This window comes from Falco biarmicus, chromosome 9, assembly GCF_023638135.1.
Source record: "Falco biarmicus isolate bFalBia1 chromosome 9, bFalBia1.pri, whole genome shotgun sequence".
Lineage (NCBI taxonomy): Eukaryota > Metazoa > Chordata > Aves > Falconiformes > Falconidae > Falco > Falco biarmicus.
Genome location: NC_079296.1, coordinates 1,465,771 through 1,492,447, shown reverse-complemented (window position 1 = coordinate 1,492,447; position 26,677 = coordinate 1,465,771). Strand labels below are relative to the sequence as shown.

General features: G+C 50.2%; 1 long non-coding RNA gene across 1 annotated transcript; it reads left to right on the top strand.

The window, feature by feature from the left end:
- The first annotated feature begins 7,317 nt into the window (after positions 1 to 7,317).
- On the top strand, positions 7,318 to 22,166 carry LOC130155636 (uncharacterized). Its single transcript, XR_008824134.1, has 4 exons — positions 7,318 to 7,476; positions 9,242 to 13,326; positions 16,370 to 16,498; positions 21,560 to 22,166. It is a non-coding gene; the product is annotated as an uncharacterized LOC130155636 (long non-coding RNA).
- The last annotated feature ends 4,511 nt before the right edge of the window (positions 22,167 to 26,677 follow it).

The following is a 26,677-nucleotide window of genomic DNA, read 5'->3' as shown; positions in this document are numbered from 1 at the left end:
AATCGGAGAGCGAGTGAGGTTGCCCTGTGGGTCCATGAGAGGAGAGCTCAGACCCAAAGGAACTGAGTTTTGAGGTGTCTGGGCTGTGATCAGGTTTGGGGACCCAGTGCTGATGAAGATGGAGGTGTCGGAGCTGAGCAGAGGGGGAGAGCAATGAGAAAACCCTCCTAAGAGGAAGGCACAGACAGGTGAAGCCACCAGCCGCCCTTGTCAGAAAGACAGTGAGGGAAAAGCTGGGGCCCTGCAGCCGCAGGTGTGCATGGCAGTGTGGGCACAGCCGCACGTGGCCAGCCGGGGGCTGGCGGTCCTGTCCCGCCACTGCCCTGCGTGTGCTGCGGCATGGAGCCCCCAGCATGGAGCCCGCTATCCGTGCGGGGCTTCGCGGGCTGCCCACGGGGAACAGGGCTGCCCATGGTGCAGCCGGAGCCCTGGAGTGGGTATGCTCTTGCCCTGAAGGGGTGCCAAGCTGAGCTGTTCGGGAGGGTTAGAAAACTCATTCTGGACTGGGATCTCACAGGAGTAGCTTTGCCATGAAAATCCTCTCCCTGGCAGAGTCACGATGCGTTACAGGTACCAGGCATGAACCCGAATCCCATTTCAGCCTCAGCTTTGGGAGCCAGATGCTAGACCTGGGTCTAGCGTGGTCTTCTAGACCATATGTACAGGTGCTGGGGATGTACTTGAGAACAGGTACTTACACCTAACGTTAGCGTTGCAGGATGGATGCTGACTGTTTGGATGCTGACTGCTGTGCTTGGTGCGGTGCAGTTACAAGCATATGATGCAGGTGGTATTTGTATTGTGCCATGTATATTGTCCTACGCTTACACGATCCCGCTGAGGTCTGCGTGTACTCTAGTCACACTGCTGAGAGGGAGTCTTTGTGTGAGAGCTAATGTTGGCTGCTCACATTTCCCTGAGTGGTTTTATTTTCCTACTACCATAAAAAAACCCCAAGCATTCCCCTCTTTAATCTGCTTCTCTAGCAGGTAAATCCAGTCCAGGCCTGTTTTCCATGGCTCACATTGCTTTGTTTCTTTGCACCACTGGCTGCTTATCTATCTTTCCCAGCACTAGAAATAACACTGGGGTGTACTTCAGGCTTGGAAGATGCTTTCAGGACCTCCCTGTACTTTCAGCCACTCATTGAATGGCCCCAGCAGCCCGTGGACACGTTGGGCTCAGCTGTGACATCTGCCTGTCCGGAGGAAAGGAGGAAGGAGAGATGACCTGTGATGCTCCTTCCACAGCGGAGGTGATGCCCTAGCTCCTGTGAGCACTCTGGTGTGGGGGGTTCTTGTTCTTGGCCCTCTTCTCCCACCAGCAGGGCTTGGACCGGGACCTGCCCGATGCCTTCTCCGGGGCCCCTCTGAGCGCTCCCTGCCCTCTTCCCCTGCTCCAGACCCAGCCCACCAGCTGCCTGCCCCCTGCCCCTTGCTCTGCCCCCGGCCCAGAAGGCTCTCCGCAGGGGAGGGTGCGGGCGAGGGTGCTGCGGGGCGGCTGCGGGGGCTGCAATGTGCGCGCCGGGCCCAGGAGGGCAGCAGAACACTGCGGGAGAAGCGGGCTCTGCGCCGAGGTGGCCGCGGGCTTGTGACAAAAGGGCCCCCGACCCCGGGCTCTGAAGAGTCCAGGGCTGCTGCCCGGGGGCGCGGCAGATGCTGCGGGAGATGCTGCCCGCCTCGGGAAGGACCCACCTCTGTCCCCAGTTGAGAGTGGGACTCGCCCGGGGCTCACTCCGCACGTCCGAGGCTCAGGGCATCGGGATGCGGCTGTGCCGTAGGTCCGGGTGCCCGAGGGGGTGGAGGTGACAAACTGGCATGGCGCTGGTGTGCCCTTGCCCGGGCACCTGCCAGAGCACGTCTGGGTCTGCTTTGCGCCTGGCCATCAGCCCCCTCGCAGGGCAGGTCTGTCCTGGAAAACACATCAGAAGGGGGCGGGGGGTGTCTGTTTTGGTGGTTTTCTCTGCACCTGCATACTAGCGCTCTGTACATGGCTCTCAACCCTCACCGAGCACCCTCTTTTTTTTTTTTTTCATGGCTTAGAGTAGCTTTTCAGTGCACCTCAGGTGGAGAGCATCCTGCCTCTGGCCAGGTGCTGTGGCTGGTGGCCAAGCTTGTGCCTTCCTCCTCTCCTAGCAGAGGCAAAGCCCTCTGGGGAGAAATAAGAGGGAGTCAAGGATCTGTTGAACTCCCCAGTGGAGCCACACAGCTCTGGTTCTCCAGAGCTCCCGAGGCTTGGGGGTGCCAGAGGCTAAGGCAAGCTCTGACCCAGACTGTCAATACAAAGCCCCAAATAAAGCAAGGCAGTGCTGTGAAAGAGCTCATTCCCTTCTCACCTGTCACAGCATCCAGATCATGGGCCTGGGACCAGCTCCTCAGCACCCACTGGGGTGAGCAAGGCAGGGGGGACTGCTGGCCCTTCCTCTGGGGGGGACATGTGGAGGGAAGTTGCTGTGACACAGCGTGCAGAGGAGGAGGCCTTCACTTCCACAAAGCAGGGTATGGCGGCTGCGGGGAGCACCTTGGAGAGCAAGACAGCACAGCCAGCCACTGCTATCCCAGATTTCCGCTTAGCAGGGCTGTGCTCCCAGCCTGTCTCTGCAGCCCCCCCACCCCTTCCCCTCCTTTCCAATCCTCTTGTACTGTTTTCTTGGCAAGGGTGCTGGCTTTCAGCCCCCGCACCTCATGTGCCCTATTGATAGCTGGTAATTTATGTAAATCTCCTAATATACGGATTCTGGGATCAGGACGGAGGGTTTGTGTGTGAGATGAGATTAATATGTTTGCAGATTCTCTCTGCAAAGAGAGGGAGAGAGGCAGGCAGGGCTGGGACGTTCACCCTAGGTCTCTATTAGCCCCTCTGCGTGCACCAGCCGTGCCCAGTCTCTGCCTCCCTGTGGCCAGCGGTGGGGGCGACTGTCCCTGCTTTGGCCACCCTGGTCACCCACCGCCAGCCTGGCTGGCCAGCCGCCCTAGAGAGAGCCCGTTTCTGGGAGGCCATGCAGCGCCCGGCAGCAGCTGCCATCTCTGTCTGCTCCCCCGAAGTTTCAGCATCTCCGGAAGGTGGCCGGGCTGAGCTGTGGCAGAGGCTGACGCCGGATCAGGTGGCCCCTGGAAGCGCCGGAAAACTACGACTCGGCTTTATTCTCCCTGTGACAGCGCAGGACAGCAGAGGCTGCCTGTAGCTGCCGACCTTTTGGTGCAGCTGGGGCCCAGGCTTTCCTGGTCTGGGTTGAAATCAGGGATGGGGTGGTGCAAGGGGCAGGGCGGGGGCTGGGGGGACCAGGGTACCAGCCGGGTGGCACTGCACAGAGTCCCGGGCAGGGGGAAGATGGTGAGCCCAGCTCCCGGTGGCCGCTCACCAGCCTGACGTGGCTGGCTGAGTTTGAAGGACAGGGAGGGGGATGCCATATGCTCCTTTCCTGTCCCTCCTGGGGACTGTGATCCCTGAAGCAAGAGGTGCTGCATGCACACCCAGCCCTGTCCCAGGGCTGCATGCCTCGTTCGTCCACATCTCCTGGCTTGGCACCTGTGTTCGGCTGCCAGGGCTGGGCATGGTGCCGTGTCAGCAGGTTGGATGGGGAGGCAAAGCCCATGGAGGTGTGCGGGGGACCAAGTGGAGCTGGGGAGCAGGAGGTGGGGAAGGGAGCACCCCTCTGATTCAGATGTTCCTGAGAAGTTCCTGTTCCACACCTGACATTTAGAAACCAGGAATCCTGCTGATGTATAGGATTTGATGTGGTGGAGTATATTTCACACTGTGTTATTTATCCTGGTGCTGCCTCATGTGAAATGTCAGCTGTCCAGGAGCTTTTCCGATCACTCTTCAAAGTACTGGTTTCTCATAAACCCAGGAGAAGGATGCTTTCCCCCCGCCCAGCTCAGGTAGCAGGAACGGCAACAACTTTTCTTTGTGTACGGTCCCTCGATAGGACCTGCCAGCTCAAGCCTAAGTACAGAGGGTCGTGGTGGGGGTCCTGCTGCCCTCCCTTCCCCTGGTGCACCCCTGCTCTTTTCTGGGACCACACAAACCCCTTTCTGCCACCCCACCTCTCTCTGACAGCACCCTGTCTCATGCTCCCTCTCCCTGCTTGCATCTGGATTTGCTCCCAACACTCTTTTTAGCCTTTGGAGGAATATTTTTAACTCTCCTGGGGTTGCTGCTGTTGACAATGGAAATCTATTGTGTTTTATGTGCCTGGAAAATGAATTTCCATGTCAGAAGAGGAGAGCAATTACCACAAGCAAGACAGATCAAATTGGGTCTTTAAAAAGAAAATAAAGTTCAGATCTTATCTGATTAATGAGATTTCTTCCAAACCTTAACAAATCTTAATTACAGTGACTCTGCTGGAAGGGATGAGGTAAAGCTAGGATTGGGGGCTATCTAAACAGAACCGCTCTCTTCTGAGCTAGAGTACATCCCTGCATGAAAGCAGCAGGGACGGCCATTGAGTGCGGAAAGCTGCTCAGCTGGAAATCGGCAAGGCAGGATTCTCCATGGAGCCTGAGCAGCTCCTTCCCCAAAGGCTTGCGGCACTGGGGGAGAGCCCCGCCGGTGCCGCCTGGCAGCGAGCCCACTGCCTCGCTCTGTCCCGCATCCTGGCATTGTTTTTGCTTCAGACCCCTCCTTGCTGCTATGAATTTTTCACCTCCCCCCCCTCAAGAATAATTGTTTAGATGTCAAGGATTTTTATTCTCACTTTCCTGATTTTTTAAAAATAAGCCTCCTGTTTGAAATAAGATGAGAGATGAGAAGTCATTTATTTCGTTTAATCTCACAAAACATTTTCTGATGATTTTATTAGATTGCCTGCCTGACACGGGCCAGAGACTGTCCCCCCGTTACCCCTTTATTGAACACAACAACTTTCTTCCCAAAAGAATACGAGTCTTGAGACGAAGATGTTGAGAAAGGGAGACTCCAGCACTTCCCGTAACAGCCTGCTCTAATGGTTAATCACCCTGACTTCCTCCGACAAAGTAAAACAAAATAGAAAAGGTCCAGGACTTTATTTTTAATTGGGACTTGTCTGGCTTCAGCATTTATCCATTGGCTCTTGTTACAGCTTTCTCTGGCAGATTAAAGAGGTTTTTAGTACCTGGAATTTCTTCGCTAGGAAGAAATTTATATGCGGGAAGCAAGTCACCTCTTGATCTTTTTAATAAACTAAATAAATGTCCCCCTTCAAATCCTTGGTGTGGTACGTTTCCCCCCCAGCTTTTGGTAATGTTTGGGGCTCTTCAATCCTGTCACCAGAAAACAAGCTGAGACAGAAAGACGAGGAAACATAAATAAATCCAAACCCCTGGAAAATCAGACAGCCAAACCCTCCCTCCCCTTTGTCTGTATGAATACATTGTTTCCCTTCCCCATTGTCTGTGGAACAAATTTGGGGAAATATTGTTCATCTAAAAGATGTTTTCCCAATCTCTGTATCATTTCAGATTAATTATGAACAGCTATTACCAGAGATGGAACAGCCTGTCAGCATTTGAGTGAGGGGTAAGAATGACAAGAGATCCGTTTGTTTCACATTTTCAGGGTGTTGGTGGGATTACAGGACAGGTTGCAGAGTGCCTGAGCATCCCTCTCGGCACACTGCCACGGAGCCGGGCTGCAGCGGCGAGCCAGCAGGCCTGGGCAGCGATCCTTCGATCCTTCCCCGGCCGCCGGGAACAAGGCAGCCCAAGCAGCCCAAGTCGTGCAAGAGAGCCGGTCACAGCAGGATCTGAAGGGGAGGAAAACAAAGCAGGTATCAATGATGCACGAGTCCTCTAACAACTTTCTGCTGTTGGACTCCCAGGTTCTGTACCTAACGTTTCCAGCTTAAACTGTGAGGCACAAATTTTGCTTGTGTCCCTGATACATTCACCAAGATCTCACCCTCTCTTCTCAGTCCTGCAAAATTTCAAAATGTGTGAATAATTTAAATTATTTTTGCCTCATTTCCACTCTCTGGTATGATTCTCATCTGCCTGTCTTGTTTGCCTGATTTATGAAGGTTTGGGTTTTTTTAGGCATCACCTCCATTTTTACTAAGGGAAAAGAATTTTTTTTTGTGTGTTAAATTTTGTTATTTTACTGCCCACTTTCTCCTCAAGGCCCCCAATCTGGTGAATCCCTTCAGCAGTTACTCCACTTCAGGCATGCAGTTAAATCTTCTTAGAAGAAATGGTCTTGGGTACAGAACTAAAATTAAATATTTTCCTAAATTGAGTCAAATCTTCAGCAAATACTCCAGCTTGCCCTGCCCCTAGTTGTGACTATATTTGCAACCTTTAATTTTTTGGGGGACGTTGGGAGAGGGGCAACCAAAAACACATTTAGAGAGAACTTTCCTTTTCCTTCTATTTCTTTACACTTTGCAACAAAAGCTGCTTTTCACATAAAAGAAAAAAAAAGGACACCCCTTCCCTAGCATTGACAACGTTAACTGTTCAAAAATCAAGGAGCAAGCTTCCAAAACAGCAAGATTTTTAAAAAAATATAGTTGCGATTCTTGTACTGGCTTTCTGTTTTAAGGGAATGGATGCATTGTATTTTCAAGCCATTCTCTGCATTGTCTAAGGTAAGAAAGTTACTTTTTAATTGAAGGCTGAATTCCTGATCCTAACACGTGCCTTTTTTCTTCCTGTGCCTTCTTCCTCCCCAGGCTTCATGTATAATTTTAGCTGGAGAGATCCCATTTCTGCCTGTGATACTGCTCTCCCAGGGTGATGCCACTGGGTTAGCAGCAGGCAGCTGGGTACTGCAGCTCACCAGGCTGGCGTGAGTCTACGAGCAGAGCCCAGCTTGACCGGGCTGACTTTTCAGAACTCATGGGCTTGATCCCCATTCACCTTTCATAGTTGCAAAACTGGCTTGAAAATCACCATGTAAAAAAAAAATTAAAAAAAAAGGAATTAGCAAGTGGCTTCTTTTTTGATGCCATTGTGTTGTGGAACAGCAGGCCAGCTTTCAAGCTTTTTGCTGCATCCGCAACAAACAGTTATTTCTTAAGAAAAAGGATTATAAAAGTCTGCTCAGAGCTTTGCATATAATCCTATGACTCCGGGACCCAAGGCTTTGAGTAATATCAAAATCGAAATAAATTCTCCCTGTGAGAATCATAAGAATCTGCCAAATTAGTTCACAGGGGTAAACAAACAGCAGAATATTAGTATTCCACACTAAGAGCTAAATCCTATAAGTGGGGCCAGGGTTGCACATGGATTATCCTTTTATAGTTCAGGCATGGATTTACCAAGGGGATTATAGGCCTTCCCTCCCCACCCTCCCGTCCTCTCCTCCACCCCCAGCGCTGCCCAGCGCAGCACGCTCCCACCGCACCGCACCGCCCGGCCATCCCGCTGCCAGCGCAGGGCGCAGGCTGCAGCTGCCCCTTGCTCCTCCACCTCAAGCACACCGGGAGCAGGGGCAAAGTGTTACCCCTGAGTCCAAGATGACAATGGCAGGACCGGGAGCGGTGCTGAGGTCAGTCGGTCCCAGGGCCTGAGTGGGTGCAGCATCCCTGGGGGGTGGGGGATTAGCCCCCCAGATGTCCAGACCTCCTCTCTCCCCACCACTACCCTGCACTGCCTGACACCGTTTCCCAAACTGGGATAACGACAATTCGAACTGACACTCTGCTTCAGTTTTCCTTCCCTGCTTCTCTGATGCTGCAGTCCTGATGGCTTGTCACTCTTAATACTCTGCACCCTTCCACTGAGTCCCTCGAAGCGTCGGAAGGCTTTGATTGTGCCCAGGGTAGTTTGCATGATGCCGAGGTGCCACGTACTTAGAGATTTGATGTACTTACTCCCTTCTTGACTCTCTTTCCCTACTGAATGCATACGTATTTTTTTTTCTTTCATGTGCATGCACAATCACAGACACACGCATATTTTTATTAAAGTAAACTGCTATTTTTAGCTGGGGTTTTGCTGCTCTTTTCAGGCAGAAACAATTCTGCAACATCACTTGCTTGCTCTGATCCTTTTATTTGTGTATTTTATAGACTATTACGATTATATAAAAGTGTCCAGTGCTTTACAAGACACAAAATACAGATAATCTCTGTCATGAAGAGTGCGCAACCTAAACAAAACAGACAACGTAGACAGGGCTCTCTGAGAAGCACAGAGGAGTGAGCATTGGTCTTGTTTCGTTTTCATAAATATATTGCTAACATTATTGGACAAGAAATAGACACGTTTTCTTCTTCTTCTTCCCTTTCCATCCTCCCATTTAATAATACTTCCCTCTCATTCGTGTGAGAGAGTTATGATGCAGCATGAAATAAAGCCTGGTTTATGTTGCTGGCCCTGATTCAACAGCCCCGAATCCCATGCTTGCTCCCGAGTGCTCACATGCTTAAGATTTCTCTGGATTGGTGCCTAAGATCACGCAGTCTATTGACAGCTGCCCTTTTGCTTACAAATGAAACCATCCCTAAGTCAATAAGAAAAAACCCTTATTCTCCTCACCTGTTTAATGCCACGGCTGTGGACTGCCATAAGGTTTGTTAAAAAGCTGATGTCTACAGAGAAAGTGGTAAGACAAAGAACATCTTCCCTACCAAAGGGAGACGGTGCTCTGTGTTTACATACAAATCAGTTTCTGGGGCTTTTGTTGGTTGGCTCTAGAAATTTGCTGGGTGGATTGACAAGCAGGGGCTATTTGGTGTACTCCTGCCCAATGCAGAGCCTCATCACTTTAAACGGACACTCACATTTTGGAACGAATCTGCATTTGGGTAATGAGCACTTCTCAAATAATTTTTATGATTTTTTTTTTTTTTAATAAAAAAAGGTCATTTCTTGCCTGCGTTCTCCATACCCATACTTACCTCCCATCCTAATGGTTTTAAGTATTTGGGGGTTGTAAGTGCAACAGAATTCTGCGATGCGGAGGAAACCATGTACGTGGTCCTGTACAAAGGCAGTGGAATAGGGGAGTAAAGTCGGTGCCCAACCGAATCAAGCACAGGTCCCCTGGAGTGGAAGAATTGTCTGGCTCCAGGGGGCTCACCTGGCATTTGGCTGACAGATTCAATGGCATTTTCTTGCTATGCGACCCAGGTCCAAGTCACTGGATGAGCCCTATGGCTCAGACTCCTAGCTGGAAGATAGAGATGCCTTGCAAAGTTAGGGAAGTTCATGCATGCAGAGGAAAAGCAACTAGCGGTTGAGATGCTTTGCACATGTTTCTCATCTCAGCATACTGAACTGCTCAGTTGTCACTGCCTTCACCTTTCCAGATACAGCATGTGGAGTGATCTGTCCCCTGGGCATCAGCCTCAGAGACCCGGAGAAGAGGGCTGGCTGCAGAAAGTGCCAGGGAATCATCCACAGGGATCCTCAGGTGGGAGGAGGACACTTCAGGAAGGTACACTGGAAAATGCAGAGATGAAGCTGGGATATTCCCATTTGATCTTCCCTTCCCGTTTTCCCTGGAGGTGGCACAGCCTGGAAGGAGGCAAGTGTGGCAACATGGGGGGTCTCAGCCAGAGCAGGACATAGGAAAGGTGAGTCCTCATTCATAGGTGGCCACCCATCAATTCATCTATGTAGGCATCCTCAAGACAGGGGTGCCCCAAACGCTCTTTGACTTGACTTGTGATACCCAACAAGAGCCGTAATGCCTGTGCCCCAGCTGTGCCGGGCCACTGCCTGCCCCATGCCTTGTGCAGCCACTCGTCTCGTGGCAGGCCTGGAATGAACTGCTTCTGCTGACGGCCTCCTGGGCAGAGTGGGATAACGTGTGGGATTCCCTTCCAAGTTTGCTCTCACAACCCTCCCGCAGCATGAGGCAAGGAGGCTCCTGGTGCTGGCGGGGGGAGGTGTGAGCGCTGGCCATGACTATGGCTCTGCAGCTGGCTGGCGGGGTGGCCTTGGACCGGCCACTTGCCCCGCTCTGGGCCCTCTGCTCTTGCCCATTTGTTGTCTGCCCTGTTGGTTGCTGTTCTGGGGCAGGTGAGCCCTCCTCTTTGGCCATCCACAGTGTTTGGTTGCTACCGAAACAAGGAACAGCACATCCGTGGCAGGAGGTTCCCTCCCTTCGCCTCCAGCCACAGCGGGACACATTGCTGGCATGCCACGGCCGTGATTCAGACCCTACCGATGACCCACATTTGCTTCTGCACCCAAGTTGTGTGTCCCGCATCAGACCAGCTGCTTTGACAGGAGGTTTTGGCTACTGCCTCTGTGAATTAGGTCTCGGACCCTGCTGGTCTGATGCTGAAATCGGGTGGCTCTCCCTGGGAGGGTGCCTAAGCTGCTGTGGCCCACCCATCTGCCTGCTGTTGTCACCCATGCGCAGTTTCATTACCAGTGCATTCTTCTTCTGAAACTGATACAACAGTTGTAATTAGTTAAGGTTTTCTCTTTCTATCTCAAGGAGCCTCCTGTCTTCAAAGACCAACTTTTAAACATTAACTCTTCTAAATGTTTCCCCCCACGTGAGGCCCTCCCCACCCTGCCTTGTAAATTATGTTCAGTCCTTTACTTCGAGCAGGCAGGTACTTAGTGTGATAAATTCAGGTTAGTGTCTCCTTAAGTGCGTTATGTATGTGTGTGTGTATCTGTGTGTGTGTGTGTAAAGACGGAGTGAAATAAAGTTGTATCAAGCCATAAATTACTGCTCTAGCACCATAAATTGCCAAAGGAAAGCTCAATTTTTGGACTTTCCTTTCAACTAAATGAGATAATTAATGTAAGAGGGAAAAAAGTGGGGGAGACCTTCCCCCTCCCTGGAGCCCTTTGCCTTGATGTTTGGCTATGAAACTTCAAGGCTGCGGTGGGGTGGAGATCTCAGTGCTGGAGCGGGGGAAGCAGCAAAGGAGCCAGAGATCCAGGAGGGTGGGGGTCATGGCGATGGGTGAGTGTTTTCATTTTGCCAGGGCTGTGGGAGGGACTCTAATGCGGGCTGTGACCCTATTTAATAAAATGCCTAGGAAAGCAAGGGGCCGGGGCAGGGGCGGGGGGGCAGAGGGAGACACGGTGGCTGGGGCTGGCAGGAGACTGTCATGAGATGAAAGTGGCCCTTCGTCCATTCCTTTCCTCCCTCTCTGCTGTCAGCACTTTTTAATGTCAAACAGTGTGAGTGGTCAGTGGGGCTAGTTTCTGTCTCCACATACAATTTTTTTTTTCCCACTTTCCCCAGAACTTCAGCCAGATGAATTCACTGCTTGGGAGCGACTAGCAGCGCGGTGCGGGTGGCCCTGCAGGCATCCTTTTCACCAGGACCTTCAGCTGAACTTTTTTTCAAGTCTTTCTCTGAGGCAAAATCTTGTTAGGGAATGTCTCCTTCCTGCCGTGCCACCCTCAAGTCCTAGACCACCCTGGGTCTAAAGCTGGTCTTACACAAGCCACCACCGAGACCAGCGTGGGCATCACACCATGAATATTGTCCACATGATAATCTGGTCCCTGTGCACTGCACTGAAATTCAGGGAACTTACAGGTGTCCCTGTGGGCCCTGCCACCGGTCTGCTGGGAGACACTGGGTCAGCCATCACACAGTGCCTTGGTTTCCCTCCGTTTAAAATGGGGGCAATCACGATTACTTCATTTGCGATAAACTTTGAGATGTACAAAAAATGCAAGGTAAGAAACTGTTGCTTCTATCAGCTGTGGTAATCTGCAGGTGAGATGGTACCATACAGCCCAAAACTGCCTCGCAGTGAGGTGGCTGCCTGTGCTGGGACTATGGTCACAGGGGTAGGTGACCCTGGAGCAGCAAGCGCTGCCAAGTGTTGACTGTATGTGCGGTGTCAAGTTCTGCACACCTCCGCTGTGCCTGCGGGCCTCGCTGGGCCAGGGCATGCTGCGCCAGCATGTGGGTTGAACATGCACTGGTGGGTAGCACCAGGCCCTGCAGCGGGGCGTCTTGTGTGCAGCACCCGGTACCCCTCGTCCGCCGTGTAAGCGACCTTAGGGGGGTGCTGGCTGCGTGTGGCTGTGGCTGAATGTGGCAGCCTCTCTCAGCTGAAGAAGGGCTGCAGTTCTGATATCACCATCCCGTGCAGAAGCACCGTCAGACATCTAGATTTTCTATGGTCTGGGTGAGCACAGCCATGTACCCCCCTAGTGCCAGAGCCAGCACCACTGTGGCATGTCACATGTGTACTCTGGTGTGTGTGGGCAGTCCAAGGATTGCTTCAGAAGGTAAGGAGATCCATGTTTAGGCTTCAGTCCTCTTTTTTGATACAGACTCCTTACATGGCCTCAGGACCTAGCTCAGCCCAGGTCTCTCTCCTTTTTCTAATCTTGGTCCAGAGGGCACAGCACCAGGCTGTCACAGCAGTGTTAGGAAAGTAAATATTTCCTACACTGGGAGACAGGTGGGCATCTACATGGTGCCAGACATGGTGACACTGGCTCCATGTGTTTGCAGTGTTTGGGATGGGCTGGCTGAGCGTGGAAACTGGCAGGAGGTATGCTGACACTGCCATTTTCCACATAGCCTGTGTTGCATCACCTGGTAGACCTGTGTGCTGAGCCACGGTGAGTGACTCTGGTGTGGGTTCATTTTTAATCACCCCGTGGTTATTTTAGAAGGCCCAGAGGGGCTCAGCCCTCATGGGTGAAGACAATTCACCTGTGCAGTGGAGCCCGGCCACAAGACTCCCTGGGAAAAGTGATTTCTTGCAGCTTTGTTGATGGGAGCTACCTGATGAAACTGTGGCAAGCTGATTGCTTACAGTCATGAGCCTGAACTGTGCTGTGTTCTGCAGATGAAGATGAGGACACATTTTGGCACTGATGAAACTGAAATTGTCACCTTTTTGTAAGTTTAAGCTCAGGTAACCCAGCCTAGGCAATGGCACAGTTTGTCCCCTCCCTCTCCACAATGTTTAACCTACCTGTCAATGTCAACCATGCTTGACACATGGACAGAGCCCACCAAAGTATTCTGTGCCTGCAAAATGTGCCAGAATTAATGATGGGTTAAAGAAGAGAGGTTCACATTGGTGCCAATGACAGACTACTCAGCTAGTCTTCTCTGCTGGCCAACCAACACCTCCGTGCCCAGTGGCCCAACAGCACGTGGCTTGGAGCCAGTGACAGCAGGCAAGCTGAGGGTCCTTCTGGGGCTGTGGAAGGCACCAGAGGACAGGTCATCCACTGCGGTTATTGCAGTGGTGACAGAGGGAGGGCAAAGGAATCAGGACCCAATGCCATCAGAAACCAGGTTTCACTGGTCCTGCTCATCCCAAGACTTGCTTTGTCTTCCCCCTTTTTTTTAGGTCTGTGGAAAATCCTGCATCTCCTCTCTGGCCTGGCCATGCAGTCTGCTTGGATGAGGCAACGTAAAGCTGCGAATCGTTTTCTACCTGGAAAGGTGCAGCTGGGAGGGGAGGAGATGGGAGGGTGGGGAAGGGTCTGACTTGGGCACCTCTTTGTCCCTGGTGCGGGGTGCCTCTGTGGGGGCTCACCTGTGCACCCCAGGGAAGGTTTGGGGTGGCAGGAGGTCCAGGGGCACCTGGGTGGGAGCATTGCCGCCTTGCCCATGCCACACTGGCATGGGGTGCAGGCCGAGGGGACACTGCTTGTCCCTTGGGGGTGTGATGTGCGTGGGGCGGGGGGAGCGGGGTGGCCTCACTGCAGCTGGCAGGCGCGTGCTGTGCTGTTTCGCAGCGGTGTGTGTGTGTTTGGTGAGGAGCTTTGGCTGTCTTAAGCACCTTTCGAATACATTGGGCACAGCTCATTGAATCCTCTAACAATCCGGCTCCTGTCTTCTTTCCCCCCTCTCCCCCACAGCCAGCGCCTTTTTTCAAGAAGCAGCAACAATGCCTGTGCCCCACGGTCCTGTAGGCTCCTTCCCCATCCCTCCTGCCCCCTCACTGCCCCATTTCACAGAGCCCCTCTGAAAAACAGATTTTGTTGCTGGCAAAAGGTTCCTTGCTGGTGAGGATTTTCCAGAACTCAGCAATTCCCAGGCCCTACCCTTGCATGGGGAGAGCTAGTTAATGGACCATTAACCAGAGGAAGGGGAACTCTCTAGTGGCTGCAAGCAACAATAACAACAAAACAACTCAAAAACAACAAAGCATACCCAAGAAAAATGCACCAAACATCAGGAGGAGTTTCAGGGAGAGGAGGAAAGAAAAAAAAGCAAATCTAGAGAGATGTGATTGTAAAACCTTGGTTAAAAACCAAAGCCTTGGTAAAGTAGTTGCCTTCTCTGGTAAAAAGGAGAGGAGTTAAGACTTGACTCACACAGCCCCAACAGCTCCCCTTCCCTCTGCCTGCTCCAGCCCTGTCGCAAAATGCTCATGCCCGGACTGAGGATGCTGCAGGAAGGCAGTGGAGGATGGTGCCTTGGGACCCCATCATCTGCCCCCATGGTAGTGGCCCGGCTCTGGGGAAGGGCAGAGGGCACGTAGGAAGGCGAGGGATGGAGTGAATATAGGCTCAGGAATGTGGGTTGTCAGGGAGAGGATCCTCTTTGGGGAGTGCAGGGATACATTAGGGCTTGGGGAGTGAGAAGCTGGGGAGCAGCAGTGCTGAGTGTATGCAGACAGCAGCTATCCAGGGAGGTGATGAAGCACAGAGTTTGAAAATGAAGCAATGCAGGAGCAGACTTGGTACTTGCAGTACCCACAGTGTCCCCGAGCTAGCTAGTGTCAACGGCTTATAAGCCCTTAATGGCCTACCCATCTAGTTGAGCTGTGCACCCAACATAACAAAGCTCTCTGGGCAGGGAATGAGCACCCACTTGGGAATTAGAGCCATGTTGCTGTGCTGAGGCACTTCTCTCACTGGTGCACGCCTGGGGAGAAGCTCTCTTGCAACCCGATTGTGGACTGCCTTGCACGGGAGAGCCCTGCGGTCTCTGCAGCCTCCCAGCACCCTGCTGCAACACAAACAATGCAAATCATTCTTTCCAGATCTGCACCCAGAGTTTCACTGTTATCATTGCAAATTCACTTGCTTTGCTCTCCAGCTAAATACTTTGCACCTGGAAACATGCACTTGAATGCCATTTTCGTGGTGCTTGCTGGTTGGAAATCAATATTGATTTACTTGTGCGTGTAAATACAGAAACGTATTTATAAGTTTCAGATCAGTTGCAAACACATGCAAATTCTGTACATAAATTCTCACTCATTTATGTAATCTGTTCAGTAATATATCATTAAAGAGAGCACATCTACTGCCTGACTAGAGTTGCATTTGCAATGCGCTGAGATCAGCTGTGACTATTCACTTACCACACTCCCATGCCCTTGCAGCTCCCAGCAGTGGGTGATTCTCTGGCTCCAGGTACCTTCTGCTCTTTTCTTGTGATGTGCTATTACTGTTTTCTTTTTTTTGTGTGCATCTTTTGAGCACAAGTAGGTTTGGTTCAGGATTTTGGGAAACCTTCTGTGGTTTGTGGCATAGGGAGTGGTTTCTTTTAGGCTAAACACCTGCTGCAAAGCGATTGCAAATGCTCTGGACTTGATCGCATAGTTGCTTTTCTCTACTCTAGTGTCCCTCCAGTGACAGATCACAAGTAGAGTAGGAATTATTTACAATTCTACAAAAAAGAAACATGGTCAAGCAAGACATCATTAAAATACACTCTTAACAAGACATGGTGTGTGTATTTCTCAGAGTTGTCATTTGAGAACTGCCCACTAAATTACTGCTCAGAGAAGTAACTCTGAGTGAAAGGAAAAATCGTCTGGTTAAACATATTGTATGTAAGTGCTGAGAAAATCATTAACATATATATGCTGTAGAGAAGAGAATTCACCAGCTAAAGTCTATCAATAAAGATATACCACATTTTTATGATGCTGGAATTAAAGAGACCTGATAGAAAAATACCACACTCATTTTATCAAAAAATATGGTCTTGTCAAAGCTGTTTCCTTTCCAGGATAAATGAAACTCAGCCATATCAATATTACTGATTTTAAATTGTCATTTTTAAGCTCAGTGCTTTATTATTTGTAATTATTTAATAATTCCAGCAGATGTGAATTGGTCAAACCCCTGATTTCTTCTTAAGCCATTTTGACTATTGGAAATACTACAAAAGCAACCCTGAAAAAAAGGCACTGAATTTTATAGGCACAACAAAATATTCCTTAGTGTTGCCACTTTGCACACCAAAATGTTTCTGAAGAAGGCTTTCGGTTCAATGAATAGACCTGCATTAGAAGTTGTAAAATGAAGCACACAGGAATGAAGATTCTTCCCTGTGTATACCTAACCTGGAAGAAAGTGTCTGCTGTGTTGCGTTATTTGATGGGTAATTTATGGTTATAGCAGCTGACAGAGTTTTAGCCCAGGGCAGAATTAAGGCTAAATATTAGCTTTTGGCATTTCTATTTCTTGTTGCATAGTGGTGTGCATTGCATAAATGTGAATTTTTGCATTTGTTTCCTGAACAGTTTTAAAGAAAGAAACATGAGACAAAGACAAAGAGGAACAAATCAAACTCAAGAGAAGGTGCATGCTGATGGCAAGAAAAGGGGCTAAGAGCTTCAACCAGCCTGTAATAGGTCCAGGTACTCCAGCATGTACGTACGTTAAAATGTTCTGGGTGTGATTACTTAGTTCACGGACAGGTACCAACCCACGATCACAGAAAGCTGGAGCTCTCTCCAATTCCCATGGTAGCTTCAAGAATGAGTTCACAATAATGTGTCTCTATATAGGGCATACTGGTATTAAAATAACTGTCTCACAGATACGTTTTATGTGTGGTGGGTGCAGGAGATCTTTGTTGCATATATGCTGGCTCAGTTTTTCTTAGCCGAGGATGTGAATTGTCCTCCAAACTGCCATTAGTTTTGATGAGGACTGGGTGGCTATTTGACTTGGATGTCTCAGCTGACGGGAGCAAATCACACTGGAAAGCACTGCTGCAGAAGCTTGCGCGTGCGACGCAGGCAGGTTTTGCACGCTGTGGTCCTGTGGTCCCGTGGCTTTGGTCTGGAGCGGGAGGGAAACTGGCCCCGGGCAGGATGGTGGAGAGGTGTGGGGTAATCTTTGTTTGCCTGCATGCCACGTTGGGGCTGCAGAGCTCCTGCACCTGAAGGGATGTGTGTCGGTTACACTCCGTACACACGTGCTTGTTAGCAGGTAATCTGATGGTGCCATTCGCTGTGGCTTGTGCAACTGAATGACTGCACACAGGGGGCTGGGTATTAATTACACGCTTGAGAGGTGCGTGTCTGCATGTGTAGCTGTGGTCCTGGGGAAGACCCTGAGTTTGTGGCATTGTCCCTGTGCTTGTGCAGCTGTGGCACGCGGTGCGGAGCTGTGACACGCCACCTTGCACCCTCGACAGGTTTTGCAGACCTCGCCAGGCAGCTTCTGCATGGGGTGCTGCTACAGCTGGCGCATGTAGGGTGGGTTTGCTGCCCACTGGGTGGGTTTTATAGACTGTGCGTGTGCCTCCCTGAGCACAGCTCTGAGACCACAGCCAGCCGCTGAACTCCAGTGGTAACAAACAGCCCCATTAATGCAGTGTCACAGATTTCATTAGGGCGTCAGTCCCAACCAACATGGCTATAAATCAGGAAGATGGTACAAGGGCTCGCGGGCCCTGGTTTCAAGGGCCACATAGCCAGAGACTCATAACGCTCAAGAGGAAATGATCATGAATATTATTTAAAAAAATCAGAAATGTATATTAGAAAATCTCTGAGCTTATCAGATGGAGTGAGGTTGGGTAATAGCTGTTATTTATACTGCTTGTGCAGAGTGATAAAGTGGTGCTTTATGACCTGTGGTTTATCACTTAGAATAAGAGTCATGTGACTCCATTAAGGTTCCTTCTGTAGAAATGAAAAAGGGTAAATTAATGTGGTTTTTTTATTGTTAAATATTTGCACTCTCCTAAACCTGGTTTTTATTTTCTCTACTTAAGAAGTAGCGTATAAGCACAAATAAGTTTAAGTTTTGATTGATGGACAGGTGGGGTGAAAACTCCCTTTATGTGAAAGGCTCTCTGGAGTGAGCCAGCCTCCCACCTACTAATCTCTATCAGCGGGGCTGGGTTCGGAGAGGAGGGAAAGGCAACATGGTTGGCACGGTGACACCCAAAAAGCCATTCCCGTCGGCCTCTCTGACCCATCATCTGCTGGAGAAATGTACCATAGTCCTGCTGCTGCCCCAGATCCTGTTGCTGCTCTGTGGAGGGAGAGGGGGCTCTGCGGAGGCCAGGGGTGGAAGCAACCTAGGGCAGCCCGAGCAATGGGAAGGAAGAGCTGCTGGCCAAGACGAGACACTCCCAGGAGAGCACAGGCTCTGCCTGAGTGAAGAGAAACTGGATTCCTCAATGATTTCTTGAACTGAGTGCTAGAAACTGTCCTTAGAGGCATCCATGTGGGCGCTGCCACAGCCATGAGCTCTGTGGAGAGCCACGGGCAATCTGCTGGGACAACGCTGTCACTGGAACCTGAGTGGGAGAGCAAATCACAGTGGTATTAGTCAAGAGGCTATACCATTGCTGTGGGCATATGCCCCGTGGTAGCGGTGAGCTGCAGCTGCTGGGAAGGCAGCTGGCACACACAGAGCTGGTGGGCTGTGACCAGGTGCCCTGGGGCACAGGAAAGCACCAGGAGACCAGCAAACCCCAAGGAGTTGCTGGGCTGCCTCAGGAGTCACATCCAGACTTTCCATAGAGCTTCTGGTATAGTCCGAGGTGCTCACAGATGGGGTGTCGGGAGAGAAGCAAGACCAGGCTGGTCAGCAGGAGAGCATGACAGCAAGCAGGTGTGGCAAGGTCGTCACTGAATGGCAGTGGTGAACACTCTCCTCTCTGGTGATGCTGGTATTCACAGCTCTGCGCTGCCTACATGGTGCTTTGGGGCAACCGAAGGGTCTCTCAGCTCCCTGTGGGCCTCCTTCAGCAAGGTGATGGGTATGGGTCAGCAGAGTGGCAGCAGTCAGGTTATTAGCAGCCCCTTTACAACCAGATCAGAGCACACTGTGTAGCTGATTACGGGACTCTGCAGTAAAAAAGAAGATGCCCCAGAGTGGCAGGAGCCCGGTGCTCGGATTCATCTGTCTGTGACTCAGTTTTCTTGCTTGTAAGGTGGGGTTTACCATGTTCACCTTCATCAGAACGTATCTGGCAAGGATAATTTTTAAAATGCCTGTGGAGATACAAAGGACCCCAAGTTTGCTAAAATTTTTTACAAAGTTTTCTCAAAAACTGAATCTTCTTCCATCTAAAGAGCAAAAGTATTTTTGACTTTTGAGAACTGGAGGGGGAAAAGGTTTCAGTAAGCTAAAAAAACCCCCACAAAAACAAACAGGGAAACGTGAGAGAATTATCAGCACATTTTTGCCGTCTCTCTTCCCTTAGATTTTGAAAGAATGAGTTTGAATACTTGGTGCTTGTTTTAAAATCCAAATCTTCAAGAGTACTTGCAGGGAGGCAGCTGCCTGGAAGTGCAAGAGGGGTGGTGCACCAAGTGTCACAGGCACACAGCACAATCTCTGCCATTCCTGGTAAGTGCGCTGGAGCGGGGTTTTGATTTGGTGGCCTTCAGAAAGGCCCTTCCACCCCTCCTCTTCCCTGCAGGCACCTGCATCTGCAGGGATTTACCACGCCATGCTGAGTGCTTGGTTCACCCATGCGCAGTGTCTGCCCGCCGGCAGGACCTCCAGCCCCCGTGGTGGCACGGTGCCCCCAGCACTGCACGAGCCCTGGGCAAAGAGGCAGCTCCTTCCCAGGCAGAGCCCAGGGCTCAGCTCACACCAGCATGGGCTGGTACTGCAGAAGCCGCTGCCACAGAACCAGCGAAAGGAAGGGGAAAACAGTGGTGGCTTGGGAAAAGAAAAACAGACAAACCCAAAATAAATAGAGGAAGATATAACCAGATTTATTTCTTTTTCCCCCCAAAGTCTTGTTGTTTATATTTAGTCTCTAATGATAAAGCCTTCTGAAGCTGGCAGGCAAGTCCTTTGCCTTAGGGACAGTTTCTACAGCTCTTCCTGGGACTGAGTTACAAGCGGGGTCCTGTTGCACTAAGAGCAGAGTGCCTCACAGTCACAGAAAAGTTCAGGTTGGAAGAGACCCTGGGAGGTGTCTAGACTAGCCTCCACCTAAAGCAGGGTCAGCCCCAAAATTTGACACAGTAAGAAGCTGCTCTTCCTTTCAAGGGCAGGAGCAATCTAAGCAGGCAGAAGGGGCTTCGCGGGCACACACAAGATCAATGGCATAACAGGCAGGAGGCCGGGGTGTCTCTCTCTTTCTGGCGGGCAGATGCCAGCTCCCCAGAGGAATCGGCATTCAGACGGCACGCTGCAGCCAGATGCGCCCCTTGGGCTGGTCTGTGCATTTTGCTGTGCATTCCGCCCTGTGGTGAGGCTGGGTTTTCTCTCCAGGTGAGGTTTTGAGCATGGGTGGTAGCTTTCCAGTGACCTTGTCTGTAGGCAGAATTCAGCCTGATGTCTAGCTCTCTCAGCATATTGCCTGTGTGTTCCTCACAGTCATTTCCCATCATGGCTACGTGCTAATTGTCTCTAGGGGAAGTGAGGAGAAGGCTTATTAATCTGTGCACTCAGGAAAGGTTGTAAATCACCGTGTGTTTCCAGCGATAAAATTGGCTAAATAAATTAAAACAAGCACTAATGACCCAAACAGAGCTCTGATGTAGTGGGAGTGGGCTGGGGCATACAGCTATGTTTGGGTATAGGGTACACCTCAGTCATACACTTCCTGACAGCATCCTTGGATATCTCCAGCTATACACAGTCCCTCTACCCAGGCTGGTCTGCTCCAGTGCAACACCAGTATCGCACGCTGTTCTTTCCCTTACTCTGCAGTGATGGCCTTAGCTTTTTAGCTCAGTTTTTCTGTTCCCTTTGCTTTTCAGTCCAGCAGAGCTTGGAGTTAATTCATCTTTGTTCTCTGGCACTTCTCAACAAACCCAGTGAACTTCTCTTCAATGCAGATAAGCTAAACAGCATCGAAATCAACAGAGATGTATATCCATTAGCAACACCACAGCTGTCTTTTTAGGTGTTAATGTAGAAAGTCCATTCAGAAAGATTTCACACAGTAAATAAAAAGGCAGGTTTGCAAACAGTCTGTCTGGTGATGAACAGCCAGGGTGGAAAAGTCACCCCATAGTCCTGTTTTCCAACAACCTCTCTCATCTGGCAGGCCTGCAAAATCCTTCACCAACTATTCATCAAGTGCCACTGAAATGTCTGATCTAGCTCTCTAGAGAAGGTGTTGGTACCAGACAGTTCCATGTTTTCTGTGCAGTAATTGTCCCTACAAGAAACCTTCTGAGAATATCCTCCAATGTTTTCTGGGATGATTAAATACTACTCTGTTGTGTTGCACCATCCAGCTTCAGCCTCTTGATATCAAGCAGAAATGACTCATTTTATACCCACCAATCCAAGAGCTGCTTCTCAAACTGGCAGTGCTCTGCTGCTGCTTGGGATAGCTCACCTGCTTGTGGACGTACCTTGCTGCCTTCCTTGGAGACCATGTCTTTCAGAAAAGAACATAAGGAAAGAGATTTCCTTGGTACCACCTTCACAGAGGATGCACTGAACCATTGTATCCCTCTGTCCCTGTAAGCTCACCAGCTTTCTGCTTTTTTCCCCAGAGGATGTGGGTCTCTGCATTTTCCCTTGCTAGCAGAGGCTGAAGGAATGCTTCTGCTGCAGATGGCCACCACTGCTGGGATGCATGCAAACGCCAACAGCAGAACTGTGCAAAGGTGAGGAAGACGAGGTGCTGCCATGGGAGGTCAGGGTTGTGAACAGAGGCTCCTGGTCCACAGTGCAGTCTCCAGGGTTGCCTGTTCCCAGACTGAGCTCAGGCAAAATCCTTCTCTTGTGTCCTCCTTGATGAATGTGGTGCTTCTAGATGTCACAAACGGAGAGCCAAAACACTGGATCCAAGGGTGGCAGTGCCTCCACTCTCTCACCTGCCCGGACAAGACCACAGGTTTCTCTGGGAGCTGAGTCCAGCAGCATAACTAAGCATCTGTTCAAGCTGCCTGCAAGGAGCTCACCAAACTGTGGGTGCCTCTATTTGCCATGCCAGAGGAGAAGAGCACCAACTGTCCACCAGCCTTGAGCTGGGCTCAGGCAGCACCTCAAAAATAACATGATTTATCTTCTATCAGTCGCCTCGGTCCTGTGGGCCCAAATTCTCTGGTTTGTCTTTGTATCTTATAAACATAAGAACTTCTAAGAAAAGTGTTGTCAGAGCAGTAAAAATGATCAGTTATGTCTTTCTATCATTTGTGCTTTATGTGAACAGCATACAGATGGATGCCACCAGCCCAACTGAGCTCTGAAGTCCAAAGAGCTTTTATTCCACTTGGTACCACCACTGCGCAAGTCCACAGCAGACACTAGCTCAGTCTCTTGGGCCTTATTACAGCTCTTTTCTGTGTTTCCATACAGCAAGTTAGCTCACAATTTGTTCTCGAAAACACAAAACGTTTTGTAAACAGTTGTCCCCTTTGGAATTTTTTCCATGTCCTTTACTCAAAATATCTCCTCTTTCCATTCACTGTATTTATTTTTTTAATTTTCATCTGTTTGTCATTTTTGCCCCTTCTCCTAATTCCAATAATTTTCAAAATCAGTAGTGCTGAAGGACAGTAAAGAGAAACAGAAGAGATTATGCCCCGAAAAGAAAAAAAAAAAAATCCATTCAGAAAGCCAGGAAGCAAAATCAACAAGGAGAGCTTTGAGCTTTCTGTTTTGCTAGGAAAACTGTTGGTTCCTTTTGCACCAAGTGCTGGGCCTGATTCTTCTCCAGCAGAGTGCAGCCAAGAATTACAAAGCGAGTCAACAGACAGTGGAACTGAGTTCATCTGAAAAGTGGCCAGAAAAAACCTCGGGCTATGTTCGAGGTGTCCATTTTTAGAAGGAAATTTGCTTAGGCAGGGGAATACTGGAATATTCAGGGTGAATGACTCTCTGTGTGTGCGTGTGTGTTTTGGATCTCAGCACAAGGAAGGGGTGTCTTGCCACCCCCAGGGGTCGGGAATAGTGCATGCATGGGGAGGACCTATTATATTATTTTTCTTCCACCTTAATGAACTCCTCTCATGTCCACCTCTGATCAGTGGAGTATGACAGAGGGTGATTGAAGGCCAGTCTCCCAGGAAATGAAGTTTGTTCACACAGCCCAAGTATGCTGGCCCTACTGCTGCCTGCCTCTGATTTATAGGACCGAAAATTCCTTCCTCCGGTAACAATAACGCTCTTAAACTTCAGATCCCTCTCCCTCACAGAACCTCCAGACAGGGCAGCCTGAGCCCAGGGGAGACAGGAGGCACCCAGCAAATATATCCATCAACACAACTCGGGTTTCAAAGGCACAGAGGACCCCACAGGGTTAGGCTCACAAAGGCAGAGGAGAGCAGCTACCACCCCCAGCACCTCCTCCTGGCAAGGGGCAGCGGCTGTGCCCCATGGAGGGGCCACAGCATCTCCCCTGGGCCAGGCAGCAGAGCCCAGCATGGTGTGTTCTGGGGAGATCTGAGCCCCCCAGCCAATGCTTGGTTCTGGGGCTGGGAACGAGTCTGCTCGGAGGTGTCCTAATGTCAGGGGGCTCTGCCTGCGCCATCTCCTCTGGGATGGGGCTGCTGGCTGGGGAGCAGCCCAAACGCTTTGTCTGCCTGCCTTTGGCGGGGGTTTCTCGAGTGTGCTTTGCAGTGCTGCCAGGCAGGAGCGGAGGGCTGTGGCTGCTGGCTGCTGGCACCGCAGCACTGGGCTGGTGCTGAGAGGGGCTCTCACAGCCAGGTGCTGCAACAGCCCAGGAAACATCCCCTCCAGAGCACGGCAGGGCCCTCAGCTGCGGCCGCGGCCTGCAACAGGTGCAGGGCATGCCGGCATGGCGCCAGGGGCTGTGCCCACACTGTCCAGCGGGGCTGCCTGCCGGTATGTGCTGTAGCCAGGTGCTGCCTGAGAGACCGAACCATTGCCCAGCCAGGGAGCCTGCAGGTAATTAAACTTGGGGCACACTGTTTCCAGGTTTTGTTCTATTTAGTAGCAGAGACAGGGACATGCAGTGTGGCTACCAAGGCAGCCTCTGAGCTGGCAAGGCCTGCACGCATGCAGGCACACACGCACGATTTTTGGAGCTGGGGTTTCATACTCGAGATTCAGCGTTAACTGTCAGTGTTCTGGGGCAAGGAGAGAAAAAGAGCTTGAGCTCTTTTGCAAGAGGGCAGTGGTGGCTGCCAAATTGCAAGGCAAGTTTTGGCAAGAAACAAGTTCATTCTGTAACTTTCTTTTTTTTATCATTTACTTATTAACAGTTCGCTCTGGCTTTCACCTGAAGCTCCTAGACAGAGCAATTAGCAGGGAGACAATGATCTGCAGAGGGCAAGGAGCAGCCTCTGCTGGCTGCAGGGGTGGGGGTGGGTGGGGGGGCAGAGGTGGGGAAGGGCTGCAGGAGGCTGAGGGTCACCGGGGACAGAGCTATTTATGGCCCCAAGGGGGAGGATTCAGAAAACGGCCATCTAGCTTGACTTGATTTCCTTGACCTATCACTGCTGGAGATAACCGGCATACCTCCCTGCCCCCATGGGCTTCCAGTGCCCCCAGTGGCTGGGTGCAGGGATGGACTGGTGAAGGTGGTAGTGGGCAGAGGAGAATGTGGCGGCCCACATGCCAGCTCCATTAAACCTGTGAAGTGGTATTTTTAAGTGGGAAGGAAGAGATCTTGCCACTGGCTTGTAGTCTTCCCCCCAGCTAGCCCCAGTAATGGCTTCTGGACAGAGACAGGAAAGCTCTCCACTCTGCCTGCCAGCACAGCTGTCTCCCCTCCCAGTCTTTGCTGTGGTTATTTGGACAGAAGGTCTGTGGGACAGTTACCCCCGCGCCCATGCTGGCAGCCAGCACAAGGGTTCCGATCTCTGCCTCGCAGCCTCCCGCACTGACCGCAGTGCAAGGAGCTGCCCAGCAAAGAGAGCGTGTCTGGCTTACACACGTGTATCTGACCTCCGCGTCTGGGCCAGCCCCTCAGCGCCCTGCTACAAACACTGTTTTGGAACGCACCCCTTGTAAATCATGAGCCTTTGCTTATTTGTGTCCTTCGGACCACCTTCCTTTTGCTGGAACCTGCGGAGACCAGTCGCGACCGCTGGGGGCTTCCCAGGCCGACACGCAGTAAGAAATGTGCTCTGTGGCATAAGAGAGCGACCCTTCCCCTGAATGGCTGCCTGCAGAGGGAAGGGTTAAAGGCATGACATTAAGTTAGATAACCATGTTAAACTGCATCTAAAAAGGAAGTTGGTAATTACTAATATGTTTTTGATGAAAACATGACCTTTTCTAAAATGAAAAGCATTTTTATGGAGCGATCCTATGAGATGCCAAATGTTTTGGCCCTGATCTAGTTCAATATTTAAACACACACTTCATTTCTTAAGCTGCTCATGTGCTTAAATATTTTGCTGGAGCAAGTCCAGAGCTCTCAGCATTCTGTGTGGTGTCAAAGGACCGGGCCTGTGTTTGCAGCAGCGTTGCTGAACTCAGCCTGTAATAATTTCAGTCATCACACAGAAATAATTTTCTGTTAATGTACTACCCAACAAAAAACTTAAACAAATTTCCCTGGGATTTGTCTCTTAGGCGTGCGTTTTCTGATGGTGCTCCAGCAGACAGGCTTACAAGCCAGTGTATCTGTGAAACAAAGCACCTGTAAGTAAAATCTAGTGGAAGCTAATGGGAAATTATTTTTTTCTAAAAGTTCCAGGATTGTCGCCCAAGACCTCACTTTAAAAGTGACTGAAGACCCACAGGGAAAAAAATGGAGTGTGTGACCACCCCATCCAGTCAAAGCTGACCAAGATAGTTTGAATCATTCACAGAAATTATTCAGAAAATAATTTCAGGCAACAGATGGGGAAGAATTATCACCTGATGGCAGACAACCAGTGAATAGAGAAAGAGACCAAGTTCTTGATCAAAGTAGTTCTCTGCAGATGGCTGAGTTCAATAAGAAAGGATAAAAAAATTAACCTGACCATTGACAAAAAGTACACTAGCTGAATTTCACTGGTCCCGCTGAAGGGAGTACAAAGAACAAGAAACAAACAGCACTAGGTGGGAAAAGGTGAGTCTGATTTCTAATCTTGTGTGTTGTAATTATAGTGTTAAATGTGCAAGTGCAAAGTGAACCGATGAGATGGCATAACTAGAAAGAATTTGTGGAAGAGATCTGAGCAGAAACAGGCTCTGTCAAAGCCAAAAAGGATGCATGCCAACGTTGTTTCTCTTGGCATAGGTCAAAAAGCAGACTGTGTGACAAGAGAGAAATTGGAGAAGACTGAGATAATGCCCAATTAGATCATGCAGTTCACCTCCCTGGGGCCCGTGACAGAGTGGTAAGGAATTTTTCTGCTGGGGAGGGAAAAAAGAAGTTCCCAGAAAGTCAAAAAACTTTTTTCTTCCCCTGCTACCCCCCCCCCCCCCCCCCCCCCCCAATCTTTAACTCAAAACAAAACCCCACAGAAAAATGCTGTTTCAAGCTTAATATGTTCACTCCCTGCTGACTGTCTTACAGGAAAAAAAAATCAGATACCAACTGTGAAAATGCTCAGTAAGTCAATGTTCCAGTTTCCAGCTACAACAAAATTTTGGGAAGACCTAATCGTGCTTCTTGTTATTGTTGAAATCCTTCTCAGTCCTGTTTAAACCTGAGCTCCATTGCATCAGAGCATCACAGGTGTGTTGTTAGAGATGTCCCCAATAGT